The sequence below is a fragment of the Fukomys damarensis genome, unplaced genomic scaffold (assembly GCF_012274545.1).
Source record: "Fukomys damarensis isolate Sample0158 unplaced genomic scaffold, DMR_v1.0_HiC HiC_scaffold_20, whole genome shotgun sequence".
NCBI classification, from domain to species: Eukaryota; Metazoa; Chordata; class Mammalia; order Rodentia; family Bathyergidae; genus Fukomys; species Fukomys damarensis.
Window position 1 is genome coordinate 11208740 of NW_022900932.1, and position 23496 is coordinate 11232235.

Consider the following 23496-nt stretch of genomic DNA (forward strand, 5'->3'; position numbering starts at 1 on the left):
CCCCTCTCTCTCTCTCTCTCTCTCTCTCTCTCTCTCTCTCTCTGTCTCACACACACACACACACACATATACACACACCCTCCATGTTGCTGGAATGAAAGTCTCACAAAAGAACCATTCTCACCAGCGTGTGAGAGGGACTCCGATTCTTCCGTGTTACTCTGCTCTTTCAGCTATTGCCGCGATGACCTGTAGAGCTCACTGAAGGACCATGAATGGGTCACAGCTGACAATGTGCAAAGCCCTATACTTAAGGATTTCCTTGAGAGGAACGATAGCACCTGGTTGGCAATTTAGTCTCATCTCTATCTTCCTTTCTAGATTTAGAGGACCTGCTTCGATGTCTGGCCCAGAGAGGGACTTAGCATGTTTGTTGAATGAATAATGAATAGATGGGAGGATCTTGTTATAAGCTATTTTTGTAACCCTGACCTCCTTGGCATCGCTGATGTAGTTTTTTAAAATGCAGACCTGTTTATGCAATACTTCCCAGCTACTGTCTTGACTGTAAATCTGTGGTAAATGAGTCTGTGTCCAACAGGAATTTTCAAATGGAAAGCGTATAGACCACTGTGTTGAAGAGAGACAGGAAACAGAAAAATTGCGAGTTAAAAGGATAACAGTGGAGTTGGTGGCATTTTATACTTTCTTTTGTTGCTGTTTAATGTTGTACTAGTTCCCCCTTTGTGAATTCGCTAAGCCCAGTAGCTGTGACCAAGACACATTAAGAATGCCCAGTGTCGGAGCCACCAGCCTGCCACTCAAGTCTGGGAGCCCTTGCCTGTCTGCCTTCATCCTTTCAACACCTCTGCTCTCCCAACGTGAGTGCCCCAGGCAGAAAGGATGCCAGGGAAAGATGGTGACCAAGCACATTCATTTATCATTTATATCCCTGGCTGGGACTGAACCCTGTAGTACAGCAGACGGGAAGGGAGCTTGGGACAAGGCAGTGGGACCTTCAGCCAAAGTCACACGGCCCTTCTTCCATTTATAACAGACAGATGGGAAATACAACCCCCCCTACAAGAAGGCTAGAAGGAACAGCCTCAGTTCTACTCTTATCTTTCACCATAACATACTAACAAAACCAGCCATCTAATAATCTCTTCACATCTTGGCAGTTTATCCTTAAATATCACATTTATATATAACGTGGAAGTCTGACTGCTTGGCTTTTTAATCCCGCCTCTTACTAGTTAAGTATACAAACTGGAGCTAATAACAGTATTTACCTTATGGAATTTTTGTGAAGATAGAATGGGTAATAAATATAAACCACTTAGAATGGAGTCTGTCACACAGAGCTTGGGAAATGCTGTTCTAAGATTATCATCCATTATTATTATTATGATGATGATGTTCAAAAACTGTCTATACATAAGTGATCCATTCTCCATGGCATTTCAATGTGCGAAGTAATGAAGAAGCTTCAAAATGAAATGCTGTGCATACAAAGTGCAATGTAGTACGTATTTTAGAATGGATACTGGAAGTGAGCAGGACATTAGTGGGTGGGAAACTTGGTGATGTCTGAATAAAGTCTAACCGTAGCCAAGTCTGGTCTGGAGCCCTAGCATGGGGCACCACCTGCAGCTAATCCACCCAGCTGGCTTCGTTCAGGGACCCAGAACTGGGGTGAGTGAGGATAAATGACCAAGAGACACAGAGTCAGTTTAACACAGGGCAGCCAGGGGGCTCTTGTCTCTTAGGAGGCAGAGAAGCACCCCCACACCACCACCACCACCACCACCACCACCAAATCTGGTTTATCTTTCCTTCATTCCCCCCAACAGGGGCATAAGCAACAAAGTAACACAAGATTCATCTGCTTTCCAATAGCAGCTTGTGCTTACTCTGGTAAACAATGTAACCTCAAGGCTGGTGTGGTGGCTCACGCCTGTAATCCCAGCACTTGGGAGGCTGAGGCAGGAGGATCGCTGTGAGTTTGAGACCAGCCTGGGCTACATAGTGAGCTCCAGGTCAGTCTCAGATACATAGTGAGACCCTGTCTCAAAAAACCAAAAAAAATCCACAATGTAACCTCAGCTGTCTTAACTTTGCCTAGAGCCTGCCATATGCGATCACTCCTGAGCGCAGCCTTTCTCCTTTGTGCTGTCAGAGGAAGCCAACTGGCCACAATTCTCTCATCTCCTACACACCATTACAGGAAAAGACATATTGCCACGAATCTTACATACAATCCTCCCCCTTGACTCAACCACACATTTCATCGTTCTTGCTTCTTTCTGAAGCAGCTCTGGAGTCTTCTTTCCTGAGAGTCGTTAGTTGCACTGTCCTGGCTGCCTCGCTGTCCTGAATGGATTTAAAACGTTTCCCTTCCACGGTCATTTTGATTTGGGGGAAGAACTGGAAATTGCACAGCGCCAGATCCAGTGAATAAGGTGGATGAGGACGCACCGTCATGTTTTTAGGAGCCTAACTTTCCTTTGGCTGACACTCAGCAGCAGCATTCACTGTTTTTGTTTATTTGTGGGTTTGTTTATTTGTTTAATTCTACAGTTGGTGCCCGGTGCTAGGGCTCCATACTGGACTTGGCTACGGTACGGCTTTTCCGCATATAGACACTCGCCGTATGTTATGACCGCCCTTCACTTTTGTGCATTTGATCACTTTGTACCTTTGTACCACATCTTGTCAAGACACTCAGGATAGAGGACGTCCGGAACGGCTACAGAAAGCGGCACGAACGGTGGGATACGTGTGTTTGGAGTGAAAGAGGAGTATTTGGGGGGTATTTCATGGCGATGTGGCTTTTACTGTAATACCTTTTTAAAAACATTTACTATAAATTTTGATCCCATACCATCCCGCGCCGGGACAGCATTTTGCCGCAGATCATGACACAGACACAGACTGGAGGCCTGTCCGAAGCAGCAGCACTCTCTAGGTGTGGACGACACTTGGCAGACCCTGTGGCCCTCCTGTCCTCAGGGGAGAGTGGGTGACTGCCCAGAACCTGGCACCGCAACGAGCATTCAGGAAAAGGTCGGCCACTCGATAGCTCAGGGGCAAAGCGCTAGCAAGAGAAAACATTTTCCAGAAGACTGAGCTGAGAATTCTGTTTCCCACGTAGTTGAAACATCACAACAGAATACACAAGCTCTTAAATTATTAATCATTAAAACCAACACCACTCTGAGGAGACGCTTGTTTCGATGCCAACATTTCTTTGGGACAAGACTAGGTTAGCTGGGAAAGAAACAGCTCCCAAGGTAAGAGCTCTGCCTCTCTCCCAGGTGGGAACCTCTCCTTGCACCTCACTTTTGACTTTTAAGTAGGAGAGGTTTGTAAGGAATCAGAATGGTGTGTTAATAGTACCTCGGCAGGACAAGATGTAAAATTAAAGACAAAGAATGTGTGCAAAGCAATCATTCAGTCTTAAAAATTAAACTTTATTTAAAACTTCTGTGGTTTGTAGGTGTTAGCTTTCACTCTACACTACACATAATACATTGAAATGGAAAAAATAATAACTTGGGTCCTCCAGCCTGCTCATTGCTTTTCGTTTATTTCAAGCTTTTCCTTATTCACTTATCCAACGGATATTTTTTTTAATAGCCACTATTTCCTAATCAGGTTGGGGAGAACAGTTGAAAGCGGCCAGTGATGATTAAAAATCAACAATATTTCCACACAACTGTGATTCCCTAAGGTATTTCTTGTACCTTAATATTAATTGCCCTAAACTGTTTTTTCAGGGAAGCATTTTTTCCCCAACTGCACGACTGTGAAAAGTATCAGAGAGGTCAAAGCAATTTCCCACAGAGCTACACAGCTGGCAATGTGCAAAGCTGGGTGTGAACGTGAGTCCTTCACACTCCGGAGGTAGAGCTTTTCCTCAGCATGAGTGCGGGCAGCACGGCCAAGAGAGTGGGTGCTAGGCCAAGCCTTCTTAGAAATGTTGGGTTTGGGGTGATCTATGGGGGGAAGGAGCGAAACTTAGGCAGAGTCCTCCCCCAGCAAGGCTTGGCTGGAAAAGAAAGCTCCATGGAGGACAGTAAAAAAGTGGGGAGTGGGGAAGAGGTACAAGGAGAGAGACCACAGGAGCAGCTCACTGCAGGGATATCTCAAGGTAACTTAGGCAGGCACAGATCACTACCACTTGTCATCAGCACAGAGGGTTTAGCCCTCTCTTTTGTGAGAGATGGAGAGGAGGAAGGAGGGTGAGTGAATAGACAGACAGCAGAGGGACCACATAGCAGCAGGCCAAGGACTAAACAAGACCCAAAGACTTGAATTCTTTTGCCAGTATAATTAGATGCCAATGCTTAATGGGGAAATTTATGAAATTCTGCATGCACAAAGTCTCTTTTAAAATTTACAATACTTGTTTCTAGTGTTTTGGAGTCCCACTTCTGTAGAGCAAGAAGGAACCAGGAACCGATTAAGGATGGTCATGCTGGGGGCACTCGGCTCCCTCAGGCCTCTGTTTCCTCCCAGTGCTTATTCGTACACCTTATCACACCTAGCAAGTTCCTGTTGGACTTTGAGTTTGCTCCTCTTGATAAGCATTGATCAGGCACGAGTCATGGTAGAGGGCTGGACCATTTCTGATTTTTAAAAACTGTGTACCTAATTTCATCTTTAAGATTTCTTACAATTACTATGCACTGCTTGGACAATAAGAGAAAATGTGAATGTTATTTTTAAAACTATCAATTCCACAAGCACCGAAGGAAGAGCTGTGGCTTGGCAGGAGTCTTGTGAAAAGATGCAGGGGGTTTTACTGAAGTCAGGCTCAATGTAAGCCAATAATCATGACACAGTGGCTAGAAAACAAAACAAAACCAAACCCTAAGCAATCACTGGAAGCCGTGCCCCACAGGACTCTGCATGGGTCAGGCCTCATCTGGAACACAAGTCACATTTTATGGGAGACATTAATAAACGAGAATGTGGTGCTGGGCAACCAAACACAGAAGTCTAGAAGTTAAGTTATACGAGGAGCATTTAGGACATTTTTAGTTTGGGCTTCTTTAGAGAAACCAGAGTCAAGCAGTAGCTTTCTTCTAGGTTTCGAGAGATGGAATATGGCTGAGACCGCATCTGACTATCCACCGGCAATGTAGGAGGTAGGGAAAGTGCTGCCAGAGTGACAAGACAGGAGACTCCACTTTGACAGGAAATGGGTACTTAAGTTACCAATTATCCAACAGTGGGTCGCCCTGTGCACTGGAAGTCTGTACTTTATAAGAAGCCTTCAGAAAGATGTGGCCTATCTCAGGAGGGAGTTCGGGCCAGAATTCAAAGCAACTTCCTGAAGTGCTCCTCTCTTCCCAGACTAGATTCATGATGCTTGCAACTATCGAGATCTCTGGGACAAAGACAGGAAAAGTAAGTACTCTGAAAGACAAGAAGGAAGATGCAATGGGTATGTCCAAGATGGCAGAACAAAGGTACCCAGCATTCACCTTTTCTGCAAAGAAGAGCCAACGTGACAAATACACAGCTGCATTTGGAGGTGAGCAGTCTTGGGGAAACACTGCAAATCAAGAACAGAGGCTAGAGCTTTGTAAGATTCAAGACGTGGGACAACTGAATAGAAAGCGAAATAAGACACTCCAACATCTGCCTGCACAGCTGCGATAGAAAGAGTTTCTCTAATAAAAATACAGTTGAAAGCCTTAGCAGATTAGATGAAGATGAAGAAAGAATGTGACTCCAACCATAGTTTTTTAGAAAATACCACAAACAATATAGACACACACACGCACACACACACACACACACACACACACACACACACACACACACACACACAGTGAAGACATCATTGAAGACTCCTTTGGAACACCATTAAATGAAAAAATATCAGCATTTTTAGAATACTAAAAGGTGAGAAGACAGTAACTAGTGCCACGGGAAAACTATTCAATGAAATAATAGTAGAAAACTTTCCTAATCTTGGAAAAGATATGGGTATTTACTCATAGAGTCCCAAATAGACATGTCCAGAAAAGATCTTCACCATAGCATGTCATGGGCAAACTGTTAAAAAGTACAAGACACACAAAAACAATAAAAAAATTAAAAAGAGCAAGTTACCAAGACATATTAAAGGGTCTTTTATTGGACCAACAGCAGATTTCTCAGCAGAAACCCTACAGGCCAGGAGGAAATGGGACAACACATTTCAGGTTCTGAAAAAAAAAATAATCTCCTCCAGAAATGAAAGAGAAATAGTCCTTCTAAGAGCTACCAAATATATACTCTTTTCATTGGTACATGGAACTTTCTCAAGAATAGATATATATTAGGCCACAAAACAAATCTCACCAAATTCAAAAAAGTTGAAACCATATCCTGCATCTTTTCTGATGAGAATGGAATAAAACCAAAAGACAACGGCAGAAGAAACTTTAGAAATTATATGCATATATAAAAACTGAGCAATACCTTTTGTATCTGAACCAGAGATTGAACCCAGCACCTTTGTACCGAGCTACCTCCCTGGATCTGTTTTATTTTTGTTACAGGGTCTAAGTTACTAAATTGCCCAGGCTGGGCTACAATTTGGGATCTTCTTACCTCAGCCTCCCAGAGGCTTGTAGGTATACATCACCATGCTGGGCTTGACCCACACACTTTTAAATACACAATGGGTGATTGTAGAAATTTTTAAAAATTTTTTAATTTCTCAAAACAAATGAAAATGGAAAGACAACCTACAAAAAGTTTTGCAAAAGCAGTATTCAGAAGTTTATAGCAATAAATGCTGACATAAAACAATAAAGATTTCCAATAAACAAGCCAATGCTACCTCAACGACATCGATAAGGAAGTACAAACTAAACACAAAATTAGTAGCAGGGAAGTAATAAAAACGGAGTCATAATACATGAAATAGAGACTTTAAAAATATAAAATGCAAATGAAACAATATTTTTTGAAAAAGATAAATCAACAAGCTTAGTTAAATTAACTAAGGAAAAAGGGAAGACCAAATGAATAAAATCAGAGATGAAAAAAGGAGACATTACAACCTTACCACAGAAATTAAAAAGATTGTTAGGATTTAACTATAAAAAACTATATGCTAAGCTGGGCATGGTGGTGCATGCCTATAATCCCAGCACTTGGGAGGCTGAGGCAGGAGGATCGCTGTGAGTTCGAGACCAGCCTGGGATATATAGTGAGTTCCAAGTCAGTCGCAACTACATAGTGAGACCCTGTCTCAAAACAAACAAGCAAACAAAAAAAAAAACAAACAAACAACTGTATGCTAATAAACTGGAAAACCTAGAAGGAATGCATGATTTTATGGACACAAATGAACTACCAAAATTGAGCCAGGAGCACATAAAAAGACTGCATAGACTAATTGCAAGTAATGAGATTGAATTAGTAACAAAAAGTCTCCCAGAAGAGAAAAACCCAAGATGGGATGACTCTTTGGATGAATTCTATAAAGATTTTAAAGAAGAATTAATGACAGCTTTCCTCAAATGATTTCAAGGAATTGAAAGAAAAAGAAACTTTCAAAAATCTGTATTTAAGGCCAGAACTGTAGTGTTAAACCACACAAGGACACAACAAAAAAATATAACAATGTTCCTCATTAACATAAATGTAACGGGCGTGATGGAAGCCTCAAGATCCCCAAATGGTCAAAGCAATCTTGAGGAATGAGAACAATGCTGGGATATCACAATGCCTGGTTTCAGGACATGCTAATAGCTGTAGTAACAAGAACGGTATGGCATTGGCATAAAAGTACACATATAGACCAAGGGGAAAAATAGAAGACCCAGAAATAAGGAGGTACATTTACAGTCAATTGATTATCAACAAAGGCACCAAAACCGACCCCTTTAACCACGGTGCTGGGAAACCTGGACATGCACATACAGAAGACTGAAATGTGACCCTGGCCTCTCATTTTGATCAAAAATCAACTTACAGGCAGGGATATAGCTCAGTGGTGCAGTGCCTGCCTGGCAGGCATGAGGCCCAGAGTTCCATTCCCAGTACCAAAAGCAAACAAACAAGGATCAACTCACTGCGGATCAAAGACCCATGTGTAAAACCTGAAACCCTAAACCTACTAGAAGAAGGCGAGAGGGAAATATTTCTTGACACTGGTACAGCTGATGAGTTTCTGGGTAGGACTCAAGAGCACAAGAAAGAAAGGGAATTGATAAGTTAGAGTACTTTTACGCTGTTTGTCTTACAGGGGGCTAACACTCGTGTGTCCTAATGAAGGGCACCAGGACTTTCTGAGGCACTCAGAGGTTAATCTGTCCCAAGTTACAGAACTGGTGAAGTGCTAGAATTGGATGCTATAAATCAAATGAATTTACATTTTGGCTGTGTAAAAACTGCCCCCGTTTTAAGTGGAGACAATGTCCAAGATTATGTGCCCCCGCATCTATTTCAAAGATGTTACTGCCAGAATACCTGCTATCTGTTCAGGGAAACTGTTTAGACAAGAGGGGTGTTAGGAGGAGCCTCTCGTGTTGGACTTTCTTCCTTCTGCCTGAGGGGAAGGCATTGATTAACCCTTGGGACAGCTGAGATCTGTGGTTCAGTGATAGGGAACACTGGGCTACAGGACCCAGCACCCTAAAATTAGAAGTCTCTTCATAGCACTTCACACTGTGGTCTCGAGGGGCAATCTTATTTTCCTACAAATGACTGTTTATATTTTTTATGGCAAAGTAGTACTCCACAGTGTGTAAATACCTTATTTTCTTTATCCATAATAGGAAGTAGGGAGAAGGATTGTTCTCAAAGGGGAAGAGGATCAACAGAGGGAGGTGGGGAGGGATACGGGACGAAAAAAGGGAACGCGATGTGTCACATACGTGTACCAACTCCGCACAAAGAATGTAACACTGCATACTGCAAACACGTGCAGAAAAGAGGAAGGGGTTCGAGAGATGGGTAGAGGGGAGAAATGGAAGGGAGAGGGGATGAAAAAAAGAAATAAGATGCGTTAAGTGCATGTACGGTCTTCTCACAAGGATTGGAAACATTATATACTATGCACATGTTCTAGTAAACTAAAAAAAAGGAAAAAATTTAAAAATAGAAGAGTCTCTTAGAGATTTAGCTCAGCAGGAGAGTGCTTGCTTAGTATACAGAAGGCCTGGGGTTCACCCCACGGTACCACACGTATATTTAACCTACCTTACAGCTTAGGTCTAAATGAAGAATAGGCGGGGTGGTGGCGCACACCTGTCATCCCAGCGCCCCAGGAAGACGAGGCAGGAAGGCTGCAAGTTCAAACTCAATCTGGGCGACTCGGTGACTTAGTGAGACTTGGTCTCTAAATAAAAATTAAGTTAAATTAAGTTAGAAAGGGAGCAGGACATACAGGTGCAAGGCCCAAGCCCGCACTCCACCTGGTTCCGGGACCACTCACAGCCCCGGACCCACGGCAGGGGCATCTGAGGCAGACTCCCCGCGGCAGCCACCACCAGCAGCCCTTGCCCTGAGGTGGTGACACTGCTCTCCCTCTCACAGCTGGTGGAGGAGGAGCCGCGCACACAGAGCTGGAGGGACTCTTTGCTTGTTAGCTTGCCTGTTAGATAGTGGGTGAATTTACAGACGCATTCAAGCACCAGTTCAAAACTCTCTGTGTCCTTTGTATAAAGTACAACTATAAATACACACGAGGTTTTAAAAAAAGCAGAAAAATTACTTAATAGTTGATTTTATAAAATTAAGTAATCAAATTCCTCCACAAAGGAGAACATAGACTTCTAAATGTTCTTAATACTATTTTTAGCACTTTAAAAGCTCCACTCACAATCTCCCGACAATTCCCAATTTTACTACTTGAACATCTAGAGTAGGAAATCACATTTTAAAAAAAATGTTTTCACTCTCTTCGACTCAAAGACATTTGATACTTCAAACTGCCAAACTACCCTTACGTATAGTTGTTTTACAGATGATGCTAGAACATTTATAAATGTTCACAGCAATTCTTAACTATATTAAAAATGCTTATCAGGTACAAAACAAGCTATAAATTTCTCAGTGCTAGATATTTCTTTTATGCAATGACTTGAAACAAATATATCTATATAATATGAATGCATACAGGAGGAGAGGAAGTCAAAAGTACCGAGCCGAAAGAAAGTCAGCCATTTCTTGTTTCTCTTTGCATCGGTTTTCTAAATTTGCTGAGCTGCTTTTACCATGAGTAGAAAACTCGCTCTTCTTCCTAACAAGAACTTACAACCGCTGAGGGCTGGCGGTATTCGAGGGGCTTGAGACAGATTAATCTGTTGTAAATCTCACATCCGCTCTTGAATGTGGGCGGCCTCATTCTCTCTCTCACCCCAGGGAAACTGAGGCAGGGGTGGCTCCGCAGAGCCAGGCAACTGGCTTTACCTGTTCCCTGCGCCACCCCAGGGTCTGGCCCTGAATGAAGCCACACCTGTTTTCCTGTCCTGCTCTGGGCAGCCATCACTTCCGTGCTCCCTTCCTCCACTTGTGTTTCAAGTCTGCTACAGCGTGGATTGTAAATGCCTCCTACAGCCCTTGTGCTTATGGCTGGGTGACCAGAGGGCACTTCTGGACAGTGGTGGGCACTCTAGGAGGTGTGGCCTTAGATGCTGACTTGTGCCTGTGAAGGGGACCGCGGAGCCCCAGGCCACTCCCTTGTAGCTCTGCTCCTGTCAGCTCCGATCACAACCCAGGCTCCTAGCAATGGGCCCCTGCAAGGAGGACTGCACTCCCACGCCCCGGGAGGCAAAACAAGCCTTTCTTCTCTGTAAATTATCTCAGGTATTGGTTACGTGCCAGAACATGGACTAACAGGCAGTCCTTTGACGTGGATCTGTTTTAACCTAGTATTGGCCAGGTGGTCCACTCATTTCTCCTGGGTAGTTAGTTTATAAATTATCTGAGAAACTGAACACTCAGATCTAAAACGGGAGCAGCAGATGCCAACTCTCAACGCAATGCCCCAGGGTCAGGGCTGAGTCTCAGGGGCGCAGGCTGAGGCTGAGCCTCGGGAGCCAGAGAGGTGAATGCAAAGAAAGAAGCTGAGGCACAAACGTGAGGCTGTGGATGGTGATTTGGTCTCCAAAACTCTGTTATGCCCAAAGTTTCAGATTCTCGAGTTAGCGATGTTCAATTTGTATTTGTTAGTTTAAACAATCAAAACTTTGAGAAGAAACTTGAGCATACATTTTAAAACTGATACAGAGGTTCTCTGTGCATATAGCTTCCAGCTGTTCTGTGGTGGGCACCACCGCGGGAGCCATTTCCCAGCAACACAGAGAGAACTTCCAGGCTGAGGCTTTACCTTGTCAAGGCCACAGGGCTGTTACCTTCAGCTCTTGCTGCTGCAGATAAAGAAGACAGTTGCCTAAGATGGAAAAATGATGAGTCTGACCTGGTTCTGAGCACTTATTTTCATATATTTAACGAATTCCCACTCATTACCAAAGATATCAGACAGATGAGAACATATGGAAAAGCTCAAAGACCACCGTAACGTTAGCACCCAATACATAGTGGATAGTTTCAGTGTATTTAGTTTGGGTTCTCTCTCCCTCTTTCCCTCCCTCTCCCTCTCCCTCCTCCTCTTTCTCCTCCTTCCTCTTCTTCCTCTCCTACTTCCTCTCTTCCTTTATCTTCTCCACTACCACCTCCTCCTCCTCCGTCTCTGCTTTAACTCAGTATTGATCAGGTCATCCACTCATACTTTGAACGCGTGCAATTTCTCTGAGAAAGCAGAACATTCATTTCTAAATCAATCTCTCTCTCCCCCTGTTATATATCCATCAGTACATCCACCTCTGTCTGCATGGAGCCCTCATCTCTTTTCCTACTTATCTAACATACATGCTCTTCCCGCATCCAGATTTTGGAGGAATAATTTGCAAATAAACGTTGTATACGTGTAAAGCTACATTGCAGTGATCACATACACACTGTGAAATGATTCCTACCACCAAGCTGAGCAGTATGCCCATCAGCCCATCACCTCCTCTGTGTGTGTGTGTGTGTGTGTGTTGAGAACACTTAAATTCTAAAGCCTCAAACAATACACTATTATTAACTACAGTCACTAAGCTGTATACTAATTCCTACTTAGTCATCTTACAGTGAAGGTTTGTATTCTTCAACCAGTATCTTTGCATTTCTTCCCTCCCTCAGTTTGGGGCAAACACTATTTTACTATGTACTTCTACATGTTCAAGTTTTTTAGATTCTACATATAAGTGATTTAATCCAGTATTTGTCTTCCTATATCTGGCCAGTATCACTTAGCATAATGTCCTTCAAGGCCAATGTTGTGACAGGATTTCATTGTTCAGTACTCAGTAATATTCCACTGTGTTTGGCTCCTTTTTTTTTTCCAATATTGGGGATCAAACTCTGGACCTTGCACTTGCCAGCCAGGCGCCGGTACCAGTGAGCTAAATCCCCCAGCCCTAATATTCCATTGCATTTAACATATTTTCTTTATTCATTCTTCAGTTGGTGGATTCCACGATACATTTCTTGACTATTGCAAGCAGGGTTACAATGAACATGGGATGCAGAAATCCTCTCAAGACACTGATTTTATTTGCTTTGAATGTATACCCAAAAGCAAGATAGCTAGACCACACAAAGTCCCATTTTTCATGTTTTGAGAAAACTCTGTGCTGTCTTTCTGCAACCATTTATATCCTAGCCATATGTCAGGCTCCTTTCCTATACTTTTTCTTTTCCAGTACTGAGGATCGAACTCAGGACCTTGCGCTTATGAGGCAGGTGGCAGAATCACTGAGCTAAACCCCAGCCCACCTGTGCCACACTCTTGCTAGTCACTCCTCCTGTCTGCCTGGTAAAAGTCATCCTAACAGGAGTAAGGTAGTAATTCTTCAAGGTTTGGATGCCCATTGTTGTTTTAACTCTGTTTAGAAGTAACTTCAGACTTACGGAAAGTTCTAAGAATGTGACATTGTCGTAAAAGCAAAATGGAATCACATATTTTGCAATGTTCTTGTTTGACTCAATAATTAATGAGCCTTTTCACATGTATGCTTCTTTCTCTTTTTACCATTCAGTCTAAAGGCTACTGACTTCAGGGTAGTTCATGAGTAATATCTAAAAGTAATTTCTTTTCCAACACAAATCTGTCAGAAATTTGTTTCTGGGTTGGTTTTATTAACCATTTTGTTTTCATAAGCAGTACTACAGTGAACTACCCGGAGAGAAATCTTTTCGAATACCTAGGCTTTTGTTTAAAAATTTCTTTTTCTAAAAGTGGAACTCATGAACCAAACCTTGGTAGATTTTAATGTTTTCAAGTTGTCCCCTCAAAATGTCTCAACAGTCAGCACTCCCTAGGCATCCCCAGTGTGCATTTTAAATTTGAATGATACTTTGCTGATTGTAGACGTAGGAAATAGTATCTCATTTTCCTCATTGGTATTTCTTTAATTATTACCGAGATTGAGTCACCAATGTCATTTATTAGCTATTTGTATATTTTTTCCACGCACATCCGTTAGCAGGTTTTATGAAGCAGTCATCATCTTATTGACTTGCTTAAGATATTTATAGTGATGCAATTAATTACTCATTGTTTATACTCTAAATCTTTTCCACCAGCATTGTGATACTTTTTATCTCCTATATTTTAGGTATCACATGTACTTTTTTTCTAGTAATGAAATATCCACATTATAGATGTCTCATTAGGCTAAGATGACTCTTAATAAAGTCTTACAGAACAATAGTAGCTTAAGAAAATCCTGAGTGTTTCACACAGCTTTGTGAAATGCTTGCACCGGAACCCATGGCTGTGGCACCCACTCTGCCCAGCAGTGGCACTGCCCTCATCGCTGAGTATCGGCTTTGGTAGGGAGCTTGGGCAAGGAGCAGGGAAAAGGCAGGCTCTTCGTGATCTGCAGTGAAGCCCACCCAGGACTGACCTCCAGCTGAGCTCCTGCTCTAGACACGTGTGTCGTAAGAACCTCATTGATTGAGAAAGTTGTACGTAAGAAAGGAAAATATTTCCTGGTGTTCTCGGGCTCTCCCTCCACGCGTTCATCGGGATGAGGCAGAATCAACATAGCAAAATCCCAGAGTGACCCATGCTGTCCCAACTCTGCCCTTTTCCCTCTCTCCTTTCCCTCCTTTCCTTTATTCCTTCTTTATTCAACTCAGAGCTAGCAAAAAACCCCTTTTACTAGACTACATTTTAAATTCGGAAACAAGATCACCCAATCCCAGCTGCATCTCTTCCTCTGAAACTCCATCCTAAGAGAAAGTGGGCTGGACCCTTGGGAAGTTTTAGGGTTTGGAAGTATTAGGGTTTCTCATCTGTTTTTTTTTTCTTTTATCCCCAGCTGATCCTTGAAACACCTTTCTCATTTATAACTTCAGTTTTAAAGTCTCCTATTGCCGCTACTAATTTACCCAGCCTGGATCTCATTCTAAGAATTCCAACACTTTCATTTTTCTTGATGTATTGTATACACACTTGCACAAAGCAAAAAAGCCACCGCAAGTGTACTCTGCTGAAAGAGTAATTGAACTACAGATATTGGAACAGCATCTCCAATATCCGCTCCATGTTCTACTTCCTGTCTAATGAAAAGTCTTAGTTTTTTGCTTGTGCAAAGTACCGTCCCTCTGAAGAGCACATCCTCAGGTGTGGTAGCCCTACACGGTGGGGCCAGTCAATTGAGAGCAATGAGAAGGACGTGGTGTAGACCGTCTCTGCCCCTGGAAGGACACAGCTCAGCATTTCCTGCACCTGCTGTGTGGACTTTGACTGTTGGAGCTCAAGGGGCATCTTGCTCAGAAAACTGAAGCCCTGTGCTGATAACGGGAAGCAAAAGGCAAGGAACCTTGGTTCCCCAGGGCCCTGGGCACACTGGGACTTCTCCTATGCGAGAGACAAACCTATTTCTATCTCACTTAAGGAATTCGTTGTGTAACGTGACGTGTGGCCGAATCTCTCCCTAGTATAGATGTCTACTTGATCCCAACATTTTGTCTTTAAAGTTAGTCTGTGCAAATGCCACCTGCAACCAAAAGGTCATCCGGAGTTATGTATGTATTGTATAATGCAGTGTGTAATCATGCACATGTATTTGCACGAACACACTCATCCAAACTGTTTGGAACACAGGTGCAGTTCGACATGTGCGCAAATAAGTGTTTACGTGTGCACAGAAAGTTCAAGGGCAAGAGAGATCCAGAAGATTCAAAGCTCAGCACTTGGGAGGCTGAGGTAGGGTGCTGCAAGTTCAAGGCCAGCCGGGGCTACATAGTGAGACCCTGGCTTAAAAAAATAACTAAATAAGTAAATAAATAACATGGCCTTATTTTACTCAGGTGTTTTTTGCTTTAAAGAATGCTATGGAGTATTTCCGAGGGTTAGAATTGATTAGAATATCAGTCTGGGCCATACTTTTATCTGGTTGGCCTGTCATGACGTCAAAAGGAGCAGGATCAGGTGTCCATAGCGAAGGTGGCTGTCATTTGTCAAGTCTGTTTGTGTCCCATTTTCTTTGTGTTCAATCCGTTTCTCTTTATGACAGCCTTAAAGGAGCAATACTTTCACTCAAATTCCCCAGGGTGGAAACAAGCTCTAAGAAGGTACGGCGCTTTTCTAACAACTAAGAAAGTAACAGGCAGAAATAGGGTCGTGTGGTTTCTTGCATTGCTCAGCTTCCCATCACTGTGACAAATCCTAAGATCAGCTTGTAAGAGGAAAGATCATGGTTTCAGAGGTTTCAGGCCATGGTTGGTGGCCCCATCGCTCTGCACAATGGTGAGGCAGCATGTCACAAAGGAAATGTGGGACTGAGCTAAACCACCTACCTTGTGGTCAAAAAGAGACAGAGAAGAGATTGTGGTCCCATTATCACCACTGAGGACATCTCCACTCCACATGACTGAAGACATACCACCAGGTCCCAGGTCCTGAAGGTTCCAATAGCACCACAGGCTAGGGACGGAGCCTTCACCACATGGGGCTTGGGGATGGTTATCCAGATCACAGCACCTCCCCAATCATTCCCGAAGTGACAGACCCAGGTATAACATGTAGTACATGCACACAGTCATGTGAAATGTGCCAAATGTGAAAACAGCCTTTACCAAAGGGGTCAGCAACGTTAGCGAGGCACAGCTGCAGACAGGGAAGGTGTGGCTTGGCCACAAGGCTTACACCCCGAGCCAGAGAGTGAGGGATATAGGTGTCACCTGAAGGGCTTCACCAAGGAAGTGGGGCTGCTGGGCCTGGGGGTGGGAGGCTGGGACATGAGGGAAACTGCATGGGAAACCTTAGTGGCATAAAAAAATGGAAGTGAGAATGAGGTTGGCATGGGAACAGCAAAGAGCAGCCCAAGCAAGAGTGACAGAGCAGGGCACCAAGGACAAAAGCCAGGTGGGGAATGGGGAGGCCCAGGGCACACAGTCCTGGGGCCACACGAGCTCTAGGCAAGGAGTCCGGGTGTCACAGCTGTGCCCTTCATAAGGGTTAGGGGGCTGAGGTGTTTTCATTTCCTGCTTCTTAAATAAAATAGACATTCCTTGTTGACTCGGGGTTAGGATAAATAAAAAAGAAATCCACTGGCCTAGAGAGCTTAAAGCATTCCAGACTTTGTTTATACAGGCAAGGATTTTTCAAAGGTCAGACTTCCAGCGCTGCATCGCCTTTATATATCTAAGTTCATATTATTCTGGGTCCATCAACAAGCTTAAAATAGGAGCTGATAATACCATCAGATTTTCAAAGGGGAAGAGCTTTGCATTTCTGTGTACCTACAGACTCATCCACTGTTTCCAAGCAAGATCAGTAGTTCTGGGGAACCACTGCATTTTATGCAACAGATTTAAGTTCCGATTTCTTTTCTATATAGAATCAAAGATGAAGTTGTAGAAGTGTACACATTCACACAAAAACTTGCTGACAAATATTAAGTGAGAAACAGCATACCGTAAAATATTAAAACCCCACTGTTAAATTAAAAATGCTTTTAGAATGCACTGGAAGGGTATATGAAAGACACAGCTGTAGTTTTCTCTAGAGACAGAATTACAGATGGCTTTAATTTCCCTTTTCATGCTTATCTGTGTTTTTAAACATTTCCAAGAGAAATATGTATTCCTTGCATAATTTTTGTCCAAGCTAGCATGTAAGAACAGAACAATTTCGATATACATCCACTGCTAAAACATGGGGATATTTGCCACAGATTCAGAAAGGGATTTTGTTAGGATGGCAGAGGGATGGGGAAAATAATATTTTTCATTAAAAGGAAGATATGACAGTAAAATTATAACAGAACTCTCCTCATACATCCATGTTTGTGACAGTCTTCAATGTATCACCTAAAATTTGTTATCCTTAGGATTCAATATATAAATTGAAGGCCCGGATGATTTAGGCATCCCTTCCAGCCTGAAAACAATTACTATGACTGCTGCTTTTCTTGACAGTCATGAGACTGACCTTACTTGGCATGTCACCCTTCTGTCATGCTGCCCAAAGAAGGTTCTGATCTTCACTTATGAGACCAGAAAAAAACAAAAAGAAAAAGAAAAAAAACCACACACACACATTATCCAAGTGCCTCAGCCAGGCAAAGGCAGACAGTGGGGTTTGTTTCATAACCTGTAAGTTCCTTAGGCTCTGGGATCAACTTGATTATTGCAGTTGCTAAGGAAAAGACAAGTTAATTACAGGATTGTCTAATACAGTATCAGGCAAAATTGTACATTCTTGTGCAAATTCCCTTTTTCTCTGGTTTCAGAGAAGTTCCTTGACCTTGGGTGTAGACCCAAGGGAATGAGCTTTGTCCTTGAAATCACACTTCATGGGGGCACTGTTCACAAGGTGAGCAGACACTGGGAAAAAGCATTCCTGTCAAAAGAGCCTCACACTCTTTTTCCTTCCTCCATTATTATTTTATCTGCAATTTATATTCTAATTCTTCTTGTTCTTCAAATTTAGCATTCAATTTCACCACACATGTACTGAAAATATTTTGCCCACAGTAACTACTCCCTCCGGGGAGATTCCAGTCCCACACGATTGAACACTTACGCCATCTTCTCGTCTATGTTGTTATAGTACCTATGTCTTTACAGAAGGCTTTTTCACTCCGGCTGGAGTATGAAGCCCTCAGTCATAAAAATAAAACCTTCAGCTTTTCCTACTCTCCCAGCGATGCTTGGCATACTGTGAGCGCACAGGAGATCCTTTGTACTGATGAAAACACAAGACACTTTTTAATTAGTGAAAGAGTTCCCAATTATCAATCAAGTCAACTTTTTCCAGGAAGTGGAACCCAATACCGTGCTTGCAACAGGTGTGGGAAAAGACAACCTAGAACTAAGGACTCAACCTTGTGATTGTTTTGTACCTCCAAACACCACACACACTAAGAAGCCTTTCTCCTGATCCTGACCCTGTAGGAGCCCTGAGGAGACTGAGTTACTGGGCTTCTTTCAAAAGACTTAACAGAAAGCAAATTAGGGAAGAAGCAGAAGAAAAGAAGAAAAGGGCTAAAAGTGTAGGGGAAGTGGGAAGGGGAGGGGAAAGGAAATAAGGGAAAAGAAAAAATATGAAAAAATGGAAACAAAGTTTTTGTAAATAGAGAAAGGGGGTGAAGGGAGGATGGGGGGATGGGGAAAAATGAGAGCCAAGACCTGTCAGGTAAGGGTACAAGATTCCGATGACGAATGTAACCACTGTATACCTAAAAAGTACCAATAAACTCAATGAGAAAACAAACAAACAAAAAAGAAGAAAAGTTAGATTCCCTACATGCCTTAAAAAATCAGAAAAGAGGAAAGGTCGTGGATTTGTAGAGGAAACTGCACAACGTCTTACAAGCAACCTGTGAAGTCATATCAGAGAAGAAAACAGGTTCTTGCTGCCTGTAGATAAATGGGACCAATGCTGGATCCCCACACTTGGGCCTTTTAGGTCTAGGGCTTCCAACTTAGATCCTTGTTTCTTTTCCCCCCGCGATTCTAATGAAGCAAAGTGCATTAAGAACGTATACCCATTTTCTACCAGGAGGCCAAACACTGAGAAGGACACGACGTGCCATGCCCTGCAACCCTGGCTCCTGTGACGTGCTGTTTCCTTCTCTTACTGCTGGGAGAGATTCCATTTTTACAGTACACAGCCCCAAAGTCAACACCGACATGAAAACTAGACGATCACCCCAGAAGAACATACCACTGGTTCCATTTCCGATTAATAGTAGGCCCAGCTCACAAGGTGGTGCCTGAGAACGCATGCCCTGTGTGATGCCAGAGTGCTCGGTACCAGGAGCACTAGAATCCTTTGTGGGCGTTCTCCAAGGGCCGAGAATATGTTTGGGTAAACAATCTAAAGGGCTGTCCACAACTTAATCCGTTATTACCAAAGTGAGCTGTTGTTACCTGGGGATGTGGGTGGTCTGCTGGAAATTGTGTTGTCACTGAAGACAGAGGCAGGCCGGCTCTTCCTCGTGATGCAGCGTTGGAAACAGTGGTTGGAGATGGTCCATTGTCTTCACTTTTTATCACACAGCTGATGTGGTGAATTCAGTCATCACTGGTTGAGGTTTTCAGGCCACTTTCAGGAGCTAAGGAGAGATGCTTACTGGGTAAGGACTCCTATTAGCTTGATGAGGTGGGATAACCAAATGATATATCTAGTCCAGCTCTGGCTGAGGGTGTTGCATATTGTACACAGCATGGAATGAATAAAGTAGGACACTGATTCTAGTGCTTCACTGATAGATTCAATAAACCAGCACTTTGTGAGTCATCGATGGTAAGGACAAACAGCAAATATTCTGTTTTTCCCCATGCGACTCCAGGGGGATCTGTAAAGACTTTTAGCAGGATGAACATGCAGACCTCAGCGAACACTACAGAAAAGGCTAGAAGAACGCACCCACCCAAACCTTTTACATCAACCTGGCTTGTGCAACACCCAGAATATGGCTGTGACTATCCTCACTTGCAGATGGGAAAGGGGGAGCCGGGAGGGTAATTTGACTAAAGTCACTACCAGTGGAAGAAGGAACAAAGCTCAAGCTTGGGTGGTTTCTGCTGTGTCCTCCTGCTTGCCTCAGATGGACACAACACAAACAACACAAAAAGCAGCCCCGCTTGGTTGTCGCTCATGTTCATGAATTAAAAAAAAAAAAAAAATAGAAGAAACCCAAACATATCCCTCTGACAGCCCAGAACAGCAGCCCAAAATCTGAGAAAAAGCAATTCTCTCACCAGTTTACTAGGTTCAGTAAAGGCAAGTAATATTTGCAAAAATGATCTCTAAAGCTTAAGTTTCTGGTACATTTGTATAAACATCTCACCTGAGATTTACAAAGTCTATAACCAGATGATTATCTTTCTCCTCCTCATTTGCGCCAAAGCTCTGTCTTTTACATTGTAACAGTGTTTTTCCAAACTGTGTTTTGATGCTGTTAAGTATACAGAGGAAAAAATAAACATAAAATGACATTTAGAAAATAATTCAAGAAAACATTGGGATAAATATAGTGTTATTCTGCTTTAGGACTTCTCCAAGTCCTAAATTGGTGTACTTGAATGCACCAGTGCTCCTGGACTGGGCTCAAAGTATCTGACCCCAGGACCTCTTTCCTCCATTTTTGAGGAGTGCATCTATGACTGTTTTATGTCCTCTGGAGCATGCCTTAGAAAACACTGCCCAATACAACAATTTCAGTTAGTCCTCTGGGGATTCTCAAGTCTCAGGATTTCCAAGTTTTGTAGGACGTGGGATGGACGCTTCATCTATGACTGCAAAGCTTGTGAGTAATAACTGAAGAAAATGTTTACAAAATGAACTAACATTCTGTAAACACAAGCCACAAAAATACATAGACAGCTTGTGGAAGAAAGCTTCAACAACAAATCTAGCGCTCTTCTCTGTCTCTTAAGACTTCCCTGACCAAACAGTCTATAGGTCCTTTGGCCCCCTTCACATTCCTGGAGTTCGTTTCTGCCGTACCATCCTGTCCAAATTTTCTCACAGATTTATTATGTGAAGTCATTTTATTAGTGTGTCTAGATTTGGAATCTGAGATTCATGAAATTTGAGCCTTCTCTGGATTTCCAGCAGCTACTACAATGCCAACTATATATGGAATCAAAAGTCGTTTCATTCATTCACATTTTCATTCATTCATTCATTCATTAAATATTTATTGAGCACTGACCTTGTAACCCAGAGCCATTTGCCTTCTGGTTGCAACAGTTGATAAAGCAGATAATTCATTCTCTCCCTGCATTGTTTGCACATTAGATTTTATTTTTGAAAATTAGAAAAGACTTCGTATTCTCTGAAGATGGATTGTTTTAAGCTGTTGTAGGTATTATTTAAATTTTTCAAGTATCAATATTTAACTCACGTAATTTGGCAAACATGGCTTCTCATATGACTCAATTTTGTTGACATTTATAGTTACCCATTTAACACAGAAGGGTTTAGTGTGTCAGCTCCTTGTAACCCTGGCAATCACTCAGTGGAGTGGGGAGAAGTCCCTCCAGCTAGCATATGTGGAAATTGAAGCTATTGGCGCAGATTACCCAAGACTCTTACCTGGCAGAGGGGTCATTCCAAACAGAAGCCCAGTATATTCCAAGTCAGAGTCCACATCCTTTTTACCCCCATCCGCTCTCTGCTGGTGATATTAGTACAACCAACAGATATTCACAGAGGACAAAACTGGACCACTGAAAAATGACTTAAGTCCGTGGGGCCCTTGGGTTGCATTTTGTAATTGTGTGAATTCCCTCTGACTTTTTGCACCCAGGCTCCCTCTCTGAGCCCTGAGCAATGACTCTTTGCCTCCCAAAGGCCCTGACCTGGCCATGAGCAGATACCTGCACCACCTCCAGGCAGAGACCTCTGTATTTCTGACACCTCCTGTCTTCCTGTGAACAAGACCAAAAGGTATACTTCATTGCAGGGATGCTGCAGAGAGAAGATAAAGCCAACAAAAGAACTAAAGGACATCAGAGAAGAGAAAAAAGATAAGGGGAATAAAGGCAAGTTCAAAATGAACTAAATTTGGAAATCATCTGGAGTGCCATTGTTCCTCATACAAAATATGTTCTGGCAGCACAAATTCTGTCTGCTCAATGTGCAACCATATCACGTCTCTCTGCCCTTCTGTGTCACGACAGTGACACCGTGGAGGGATGCCCAGGCCTGGACTCCAAACCCTGACTTCCTGTATGCAGGATAATGAGCTCTTGTGTTTACATCAGTGTTATTTTGGATTTTTCCATTGTATACAGCCAAATGGAATCCTAATTGATACCTGGCTGCCTATTTTTAGTATTTTAAAAAAGTATCTTTGAAAGAGCTCCTTGAGAATTGAGCACACAGTCAGATAATTGAAAAAGTAGCCATCTAAATAGTGACAAGGAAAAGAATGACTGGGAAAAGCGAAGAGGAGGAGGAAGATGAAGAAAAAGAAAGAGGAAGGAGATGACTGGACTGAGTATGAGGATGGAGGGCGCTCTAGTTTAGTCTAGAATGTCCTCCGGAGGCCTCGCGGGTTCTGAGGCGGGGATTTGGAAGGGGAGTGGATCATGGGGGATTAATCCACAGATGAGCTTAGAGCTAAATGTGCTGCTGGGAGGTGGGACCTGGTCAAAAGAGGTGGGTGACTGGGGTGTGACCTGGAAAGGTCTGACTTTCTCAGCTCCTCCCTTCTCTCTCTGCTTCCGGGCCACCATGACATGAACAGCTCTCCTTGGCCCAGACCCCTCCTCCTTGCTGTTTCTGGTGTGAAGCTGGCTATCTATGAACTGAAACTTTTGAAACTGTGAGCCAAGATAAACCTCTCCTCCTTCACACTGCAGGTCAGGTATTGTGTCTTGGAAATGGTAAAGTGACCAAGACAGATGAGGAGGGAGAGAGGGGAGCAGCAGCAACAATAACCATCAACAGGAACACGGAGAAGGACCCTTTCACATAGAGACTAAAATTCCTCAACCTACAATCAAATCACATCGTACCAGTGTCTGGATGACTCTGGAGGTCTCCTGGCTCATTAAGTATAATCCCTCTCAAACATTTCATTATTACAATCCATCGTCATTCCCACCAAAACCCACAAAACTAAGATCCAGTAACATTTTTCTTTTTAGTTAGGCGGAGAAAACCAGCAGTTCCTTCCTTAACAAACTGCATCAGTTGCTACGCATTACCTAAGCATTCTGCCAAAGTTTGCACATGAGCCTTTGTTTTACTTTCCTCACTGTGATACAGTATTCCTGGGGTTGGAAATCTAGCCTCAGGGTCAAAATTCTTTCTCTCTGCTCCCTAAGTCAAATGGGATCCATCACTAGTCTCCCGGTCTGCCCACGGCAGAGAGGTCAGAAGAAGCTCGTGGCAGGACGATGGCTGTCCCTGAAAGAGGACAATGGTCTCACCATATTGACATTGGGCTGTGTGATGTTGTGATGCTTTGGTCAAGAAATGGCAGACAATAAAACCCAAGAAACAACAAACCTTCTAGTTACTGC

General features: G+C 43.0%; 1 protein-coding gene across 2 annotated transcripts in view; it reads right to left on the minus strand.

Annotated features, from left to right (window-relative positions):
* Rcan2 (regulator of calcineurin 2) overlaps window positions 1-20401 on the minus strand; it is a 188298-nt gene extending 167897 nt beyond the window's left edge. The window contains exons 1-3 of one of the 2 annotated variants that reach the window (XM_010617758.3): window positions 20310-20401; window positions 19387-19571; window positions 9151-9289 (exon numbers count right to left, since the gene is read on the minus strand). The gene's annotated coding sequence lies outside the window, so the exon portion shown is untranslated. The remainder of the gene's footprint in view (window positions 1-9150; window positions 9290-19386; window positions 19572-20309) is intronic. The other variant, XM_010617759.3, reaches the window with a different exon arrangement.
* Between the last annotated feature and the right edge of the window lie 3095 nt (window positions 20402-23496).